This window comes from Mauremys reevesii, linkage group 14 (genome assembly GCF_016161935.1).
Source record: "Mauremys reevesii isolate NIE-2019 linkage group 14, ASM1616193v1, whole genome shotgun sequence".
Classification (NCBI taxonomy): Eukaryota; Metazoa; Chordata; order Testudines; family Geoemydidae; genus Mauremys; species Mauremys reevesii.
The window spans coordinates 5,697,905-5,704,978 of record NC_052636.1 but is presented as its reverse complement, the minus strand read 5'-3'; positions in this window follow the sequence as shown (position 1 = coordinate 5,704,978).

Sequence of the window (7,074 nt, the reverse complement as noted above, 5' to 3'; positions counted from 1 at the left end):
GGGTCGGGAGTTCTGGGGGTCCTGTCAGGGGGCGGGGAGCGGTTGGATGGGGGGTGGGAGTCCCGGGGGTCTGTCTGGGGGCAGGTGTGTGGATAAGGGTCAGGGGGACAGTTAGGGGGTCGGGTCCTAGGGAGGCAGTTACAGTGGGGGGTTCTCAGGAGGGGGCAGTCGGGACAAGGGGCAGGGGGGGGTGGGCGGTGGGTGGGGGGCAGCCCGGGGGCGGGAAGTGGGAGGCAGTGGATGGGGTGGGGCTAGGGTGGGGCTCCCTGGGTGCACACCCTAATGAAATGTGCTGCACACGCCTATGGTCACAGGGGTGAGCCACTTGCATCCTTTTCCTGTTTGTGCCATTTCTTTCCATCTCAAAACCTGAGAACAATTCTCTCTGGTTCTTCCCCTTCTCTCTCCCCTCCCCACATGTGGCTAGAAAATCCAAGGAGATTCCCTTGTTTTCTTTAAAGTTATTGACTCTCTAGTCTCTCTTATTTTGCCCTGTTTTCTCCATAATTCTTCAATTCTCCTCAGCTTTGGGATGTGAACCCAGCCCGTTTATCTGCAGCAGTTTGTCCTTGGGTAGGTGGAATTTGCTGTCCTGTGTCACTCCCCCAGCGTGGGTGAGGGTTAGTAGGTGCTGGCTGGGGGAGCCCGCAGACACGGCTGCCTCTGGGGGGGAGATGGGCGGGGCCGATCTCTGCCAGCAACAGGACGTGGCCGCACAGGAGGGGAAGGGAGGAGCCAGTGTCCCTATGGAGCCTGCCCAGCCCCTTTGGTTCTGCTCCTTTCCAGCATTTTGTTCAGAGACTTTATTACTGGGGAGGCTGAAAAATCTCCCTGTGGGCTTAGCCTGGCAGGAGGGGCCAGGTCTCCCCTGCAATAAAGAGCTGGAGCATGTTCCCAGCATGGCAGAGCCTAGGCTGTGTCTCTGCAGGGAAAGATCCTGGGAGAATCGTGATGTGACATGAACTAAAGCCTGTTCTGAAACCTCCAGAACTGCCCTTCTCGCCCTGCCAGGCTGCAGGATGTCGTCCATGTTTCGCTCCAGCTCATCCCATCCTTCCATGGGACAGGGAAGGGAAATGGCTGCAGTGGAGCCAGCTCAGGTAGGGATTATTGGGGGGGGGGGGTTCTGGTGGGTTCCTGCTGAAGGGACAGCAAATACACAGGAGGTGGGAGGCTTGGGCAGTCTGGCTTTGGAGGTTGGAGTAGCCAAAACATTCACGGGTGGAGAATGGGAGGAGGCCAGGGTGTAGCAAACCTGTTGGGACTTGTTTAATATGCGGCTTCCATTCTAGGAACAGACCCATGTAGCTCTTGTGTCATACAGGGGGCCTGTGATATGCAGGGGGTCAGATTAGATGCTCTAATGGTCTCTTATGGCCATAAAGTCGACTAATTCCTGAAAAACTGAATGTAGCATTGGGAGCAGCGTCTGAGGTTTTCCTGTCTAGCTGGCTTGCTGCCTAGAACGAACGCTCCTTGAGTGGGGTGATCCACAGGGAGTAGCTCAAACCTCCAAAGTGCCTGGCCAGGGGCAGGACATTAGCCCAGCAAGGGAGGGGTGTGGCAGTGACATCACAAAGGCCTTTGGCAGGACCTCAGACTATTGGTCCAAGGTGGTGGGGAGGTGGTGACCTCACAGAGAGATGCTGACATCAACCAGGCAGGACAGGGGCGAGGGGCCAGGGAAACCTCAGAGACCCCTGTGGCTTTGCTTCAGCAAGTCTCCTTCTCCAGGTCTCTCTTTGAGGACTGAGAGAGTATTCGGGTTCACGGACGTGAGCGCCAGGAGGAACCTCTTTCGAGTTTTCTCCTTCCCTTTTAGTGATTTTTACTAGAAAACAGCCATCCCTGTTTAGAAGGTAAGAGCCTCCTGGAGGTTTGAAACCTGTTCAGTCGATCCAGCTGGTGAGAGTTGAATTCTAGGCATGGAAAACACGAGCTTAAGGAGGCAGAATTTTATTCCACACCTGGGATTTTGTCCCTTAGAATCGCTGGGGACATTAGGGTTTGTCCTTTTTGTTTCACCTTTTCCTCCATCCCTCCCTCCCTCCTTTCTCTTTGTCTCTTGCTTCTTTTGTCCTTTTTCCTGTTCTCCTCCCAACACCAGGAGGGGTGTGTGTGTGTGTGTTGGGAGGGAGTGCTCTGCAGCTCCCACTGTGGGAGGTCCACCCAAAAATGTGGGGCTGAAATAGTTCTTGGGCAGTGATCCCCACCAGTGACCTGGGCCATCCTTTGGGTTCTCTGGTGAGAACCCTCAGCCTCCTGTCCTCAGTCTCTACCCTGATTGGCTGAGCAGGGGGTTATTGACAGGGAGGAGACTCAGGTCCTTGTTGTTCTCTTTTAAGACCAAGGAAATAAGTCAGAACCAGTTCTATGTTTGATGAATTTTGCTGCTTCTCTGCATTAATGGTCTCTGAGCAGTTCATGATTCTCTCAAATGTTGCAGTTCTCCTCAAATACTTGCTGAATAATTCCTGTGCACTGTTGTTGGTCTGGAGCTCATTTGTGAGCACTTTATTCAGGTCATTCAGTGTATGAAATTCAAGATCCGATGGTTAGATTGAAAATCAGGGCTTTTGGGTCCTATTCCCAACTCTGCCCCTGACTGGCTGTGTGACCTAAGAGAAGTCAATTCTCCTTTCTCAGCCTGAACTTCTCTCTCTTTCGCGTAGGGATAATAATGATCCGCTCCTACCTAGCTCAATTACACTCACAGGCACTGAGGATAGAGTTACTGAAAGTTTGGGAGTTAGGAGCTGATAGGTCAGTGGTCCAGTCCCCTCTCAGATGACCCCGTCCCTCTGGGACAGGGGCAGGTCTGAGCTCTCACACCAAGTGCTCATTGTGGCTGCCAGAATCTGTGGGCAGCTCATTTAGTTTATGCCGAGGGTTGAGTCCTGTTTTGTGCACCGAGTCTGAGAATGAAAATCCTAAACCACCCTTTGAAATAACAAAAGCAGCAGGACGTGTTTCTGTCCCTGCCCCAGTGCAGACAGACCAATGGAGAAATGCCATGAGTCCAGGGTAATACTCCCCTGCGGTTTTACCATTTCCACTTGCTAAACCCCCTCCCAACCTTCTGGGCTCCTGGAGCAGGGGACTGAGCCTGAGCCGAGACACGGACACTGCAACTTTACAGCCCAAGCCGCATGACCCTGATTAACGTGACACGGGCCAGTCGTGGGTGTTTCATTGCACTGGAGACGTAGCCTAATGTTATGTCTACACCGTGATTAACACACCCAGGGCACCTGTCGCAAAGCCCGGGTCAGCTGACTCAGGGTTATGGGGCTTGGGCTGCAAGAGTATAAAATTACAGTGCAGACAGATGGGCTTGAGCCCAGTCTCTGAGACCCCACGAGGGGTGAGGGTTTCCGAACCCAGGCTTCAGTGTGAACACAAATATCTGCACCACAGTTTTTAGCCTCTCAGCTTTAGCTTCATGAGCCCACGTCAGATGGTCCAGGCCAGCCATGCTGCCATCGTTATCCCAGGAGAGATGAACTCTAAGGGTACGTCGCCATTGCCATGTCAGCCCAGGTGCGGCTCGCTGTGCTCAAAGCAGCACCCTGGAAGCCCCATATTCACCAGTCTCCTATAATGATGATACGGTTTGTACAAAGTCTGCCTGGTGAGGTGTCATTTCAAAAGTCTTGGTCTGTTGAACCTTAATATTGTGTTGGATTGTGTGTGTAGCATTGGCTGGGAAGTTTTGCTCTGTGTATGTTACTGAGATGAGGTTGGGAAATGCCCACCACCAGCCTTTCAGGTGTGACAATGGAGGAGCCAGACCCGCTGCTGGCCCATTAAAGGGATCCACACTCCCACGGTTCCTATCCCAGGAACCGTGTACAATGCAGACGTCTCCGAGATAGCACAGCGACAATGGGCACTGCTTGACTCACATCATAGCAAAGGGACTTCCTAGCAAATTGGAAGAAACTATGAAAGGGGGGTAGAGACATCATGAGTTGGCCTCTCTCCCCCACAACTCAACAGCTGGAAATACACCTGGATGACAAAACTGTTTCAGAAATCAGAAGAAAATAATAATAGTACATTCAAACCAAAGCCCCCAAACAGACTAGTAGTGGTTTTTCAGCAGAAAATTTTCAGTTTGGGGAATTTTGTTTTCTCAGTCAGACTTTGCCAAGGGAAGCAGAGAGAAAATGGTTGAGTTGCCTCCTTCAGAACAGCTTGGCCTAGACACTGGCTCTGGTTCACTGTTGTGGCCTTGCTCAGGTTGGGGGTATTTTAATTATTTGGGGAGGTCCCAGGGTGTTTGGGGGAGATTATGAGGCTGTTCCCTTTTGAGATAAAAACTAAGAAATGCAGGACTAGAGAATTTTTTTAGAAATATGGGATTTACAAATTTTATTTGAAGCAAGGGGGGAGGGACAGCTGAGATTCTGAGAAGGTTTTTGTTTGCAAGAAGCAACATTGTTTGATCTGTCATTGTACCAAGGGGGAGATGGTTGTCTATAAAGGAGGGTGAAGAGTAAATGCCTCCAATAAGGAGGGGATTTGAACCCACACGTACAGAGCACAATGGATTAGCAGTCCAGCACCTTAACCACTCAGCCACCTCATCTGAGCTGCTAAGACAGGGACAGGAGGAGAAATCTGAGGCCGGCAGAGATAGGGACACTAAGGAGTTTCCCAATACTAAGCGTAAGCAGGGGCTGAATGAGCTCCCCCCTCACATCTAGTGAGGAGCTGGGGGAAGACTTCAGGAACAGGCCGTGTTTGCACAGACACCCCTACTCTGCCTAGCTATGCAGCATGAGGGGGGGCCGCTTCCCCAAAATGACCAGTTTGGGATGGTGGTGGGTTACAAATCACTTTAGAATTGAGTGGAATGAAATGTTATTCTCCTTCCTGTACGAGTGAAGGGCAGCAGAACGTACCTAGGCCGTCCTGACGGAGGGGTGGGTGAGGAATCGCTTTCATTGGACTGCAGAGAAGTGATGGAGGACGTCACCCTAACCCAGTGGTCCCCAAACATTTCACACTGCGCCCTCGTGTCCATGGCTGTGGCCCCTCGGAAGCCGCGGTCGAGAACCAGGGCTGGGAATGGGGCCGTTGCTTGCTGGGGAGAGGGGTGCGGATAGGGGTCAGGGGGTCGAGGCCGGGCCAGGCTGGGAGCCAGGGGCCCAGGCTGAGGGTGGGGTTGGGGAAGAGCTGGGACAGAGTGGGGCTGAGTGGGGCTCCCTCCCTGCCCTCCATGGGGGCTGGCTCAGGCCCTGAGGTGCCCCCATAAATCTTCCTCTGTGTCCCCCTAGGAGTCACGCCCCACATTTTAGGGACCACTGACCCCTACTCGCTAAGCAGGGGCTAGTGATGCCAAAGCCCAGGGAAAGGGAGAATAAGTGCGGGGGCCCCAGCACCGGACCCTGCCCCCCCACTTCCGTGTGTGGCTCCGCCCCGTTCCACCCCTTCCACCCACAGCCCCACCCACTGTCACCTCTGTTCCACCCCTTCCCCCACTGGCCCCACCCGGTCACTCCTTTACCCCGGCCCCGCTGTGGCCCTGAGACCAGAGAAGCTCTGTGCCCCTGCTGCAGCCCCCAGGCCATAGCAGGGAGTGGGAGCTCCTCCAGCCCTGGGGCCGACATGGGGGAGACTTTCCCAGGGGGGCCCAATTTGGCCAGGGCCCCTAGTCATGGGCCCCACTGTCCCCTTGGCAAAGCAAGGTTTGGGGAGGCTGAGCCCCCCCAAGCCTCCATTACGAGCCGCCCAGGCTACCTTTGCTCAGTGGGTGGCCAGTCTCCCTGTGTCTCTGCTGTTCGTGCTGGGGAGCCCGGCCGGCCTTAGGGGTGGGGCCCCCGGCAGCCGCCCAGGGCTCCAGGGGGTCAAAGGGCACCGTGTGGCCGTGCAAAGGTGCTCACTGCTCTTCCCTGCCCCAATGCTCCTCCGTGGCCCCATAGACGCTGGGGGGAGCGAGGAGCAACACTATGTGCTCCCTGCGTCCTGGTCACTTTCCCCACCTGGGCTGGGCTGTGAGGGGAGCATCAGAAGCTGCTGCTCTCTGCCCTCCCCTGACGCAGCCTGGCTGAGGAAAGTGACCTGGATGCAGGGAGCTCGGATGATGTCCCTTCTCGCCCCCCTGCCCCTGCTAGGGAAGGCTGGTGTGTGGTGTCTCCATGGCTGCACTTTCAGTGATGCGGGTTTCTCTCTCCCGTTGTTCCATGGGCATCCTACTAGATTGCCAGCTGCTTTTTCAACTGCAGTGTGGAGACTGGGGGGGCAGGGAGAGACAGTGTGTGTGTCTTGGGGAAGAGTGAGTGTGTTGAGCAAGGTAGGAGCGGATCATTATTATCCCTACTTGAAAGAGGGAGAAGCTAAGGCTGAGAAAGAAGAATTGACTTGTCTGAGGTCACACAGCCAGTCAGTGGCTGAGTTGGGAATAGGACCCAAGAGCCCTGATTTTCAAACTAACCATCGGATCTTGAATTTCAGACATTGAATGACCTGAATAAAGTGCTCTCAGATGAGCTCCAGACCAACAACAGTGAACAGGAATTATTCAGCAAGTATTTGAGGAGAACTGCAAGGTTAGAGAGAATCATGAACTGCTCAGAGACCATTAATGCAGAGAAGCAGCAAAATCCATCAAACACAGAACTGGTTCTGACTTATTTCCTTGGTCTTAAAAGGGACCAACAAGGACCTGAGTCTCTCTCCTGTCAATAACCCCCTGCTCAGCCAATCAGGGGAGAGACTGAGGACGGGAGGCTGAGGGTTCTCACCAGAGAGCCCAAAGGATGGCCCAGGTCACTTGTGGGGATCACTGCCCGAGCACTATTTCAGCCCCACATGTTTGTGTGGACCTCCCACAGTGGGAGCTGCAGAGCCCTCCCCCACAACACACACACACACACACCCACACCCCTCCTGGTGTTGGGAGGGGAACAGGAGAAAGGACAAAAGAAGCAAGAGATAAAGAGAAAGGAGGGAGGGATGGAGGAAAAGGTAAAACAAAAAGGACAAACCCCAATGTCCCCAGTGATTCTAAGGGACAAAATCCCAGGTGTGGAATAAAATTCTGCCTCCTTAAGCTCATGTTTTCCATGC